Raw genomic sequence first — 2125 nt, 5'->3', positions numbered from 1 at the left:
TCAACTACAATAATCTGATTACCCACACCACAGAGACATTGGCACATTTTATAATTAGAAGTGTTTGTGATTTTCCTCTTGACCATGTAAACAAAAGGGGAAATGCCTTGGGAAACCACTTTGCAATGTTCTCTCATTTCTCTTAAATACACATGTGCACAACCAGTTCTCCCTTTGACCAAGTCCACGAGGAGAAAGAATAGAGTGGACCAAGGTTATCACTTTTGCTCCCCTCTTTGTATCCTTTTCTTTTCCTTTTCCTTGTGCTCCTGCTTAGCTAGTTTGTCCCTCTCCCTCTGCAGCTTGTCCTATTACTTCTTCCTTTGGGACTTATCCCGAAGCGAGTCCTGCTCCAGTTTTTGGGCATTGAGAACATCTTCCACATTGGTGTTTCGGAAGAGAGATTTGTCAGAACCAAGGTTCATCGTGGAGGCACCTGAATCATCCTTCTCATCTGCTTCATCCTCTTCGTCTGTCACGTCAGCATACTGGGCCAGGAGCGCGGCTTTCCTCTGCTTCTCCTCTTCTGACACCATCCTGGGCTTCACCACGATCTGCGCCTGCTTCTCAATGAGGGTGGCGATGGCCTGGACCTCATCTTCTTTTTTCACTTTAGTGATAACATTCTGAGTTTCCAACCATCATTCCACAATCTCCTTGCAGATGTTCAGGAGGTAATCTCCTTCCGGAAAAGCAGAGAGGATACCCTGCAGAGCGTCCAGCCTCTCTTCTTCCTCTTTCTCCTGCAGGACCCCCAGGATGTAGGCACCATAAATGGCTTGGTCCACTCCCAGTGCCTCCAACCGTCCATCTAGCCAGGATCCAAAGCCACTGCCCGCTTCATCGCTCTCCCCAGAGGAGGCAGCTGGGAATCTCTTAAAAGACGCTGACACAGAAGCTCTTGCCTCATCCCCACTTCCCAAGAGTCAGACAAAATCCCTGCATGTCAGTATCTGCATTTTCCCACAGAAGTGAGGAACATGGCACTATGGATTGCCCCTGTATCTGATAGAGACCTACACCTTCACATCTGGGCAAGAATGCAAACTGCTCTGGCAGGCACTAACCAGCATTCCTAAGAAACTTCCAGGCAGTATCTGAGAAGTTCTCTTGCTTAGAACAGCTTTGAAAAGTATTTGTCTACAATGAAGCTGCTCTGATCCTGGGCTTTCCCTGCCTCCAGCAGAGGCTTGCACCCACAAGCACCCAACCACGTAACAATGTTCTGGGGACCATTTTTTTCCCTGGGCAACTTTTTTTTTGCACATAAGCATATCTTCATCTCCTCCAAACCTTTTCTCCCCAGCAACTGGAAAGAACAAGCTTTAGAATCCCATAGTTGTGGTGTATACTGAGACCAACGGATGATTTAGAATTCTGTATTTTGCAGTAACAGAATTATCCTCTCAGAGCTTACATGCCTTATCTACAGAATGATGGTAGAAAAATACATACCACAGGACTGTTGCAGAAAAAAAACATGATGACATAAAAACATGATGACATACGTTGACTGAAAAAATACAACCTGAAAATTAAGTTTTATTTGGGGTAAAATTAGGACCTAAGTCTGGAAGACAGCATTTGGGGTAGCCCCAAGAAAACGCTGAGCAAGTGAGCCAGGGGGGTGGGGGTGGGGAGGGTGTGCCAGGGTATGTCAGTTTTGCAACAAAGGGAAGGTAGTAGGAACAAAAGCTTTACAGACAACCAGATTTACAGAAAACCAGTCTCTCTGGGAAGATGTAAATGTCTGCGCTTACTGGAGTCACTCCGTTGATACGCGCCTTAACTTTGGGCCAGTCTCCTTTGTTTCTTCCCTGAGTTCCCTCAGGGCTCACTAGCCCACCCTTGGGAATGGTTGTTGTCACAGATGACCGTGACATCTTTTTCCCACTAACTATGGCCCAGGAGGCAGTATTTGCCACTGAAATACTGCCCCAAGGAGGACAGGGGGAATATCCAGATATAAGTCATAAAGGTGAAGGGGGAGGTTCATGCAGCCATGCACACATTTTACAGACGTTTGCTGCTGGTCTCGTGAAGGCTACTACTAGTCATAGACATCAGTCATCATTCAAGGATTTTAGTGTGTTTCTAGATATGGGGAGATGCAAGAACTGGGCTC

General features: G+C 46.5%; 1 pseudogene; it reads right to left on the bottom strand.

Annotated features, from left to right (window-relative positions):
* On the bottom strand, positions 204-1883 carry LOC100152221 (annotated as a pseudogene).

This window comes from Sus scrofa, chromosome 1 (genome assembly GCF_000003025.6).
Source record: "Sus scrofa isolate TJ Tabasco breed Duroc chromosome 1, Sscrofa11.1, whole genome shotgun sequence".
NCBI classification, from domain to species: domain Eukaryota; kingdom Metazoa; phylum Chordata; class Mammalia; order Artiodactyla; family Suidae; genus Sus; species Sus scrofa.
Note: the sequence above shows the minus strand (reverse complement) of the source record. Positions and strands in the feature narration are given on the sequence as shown.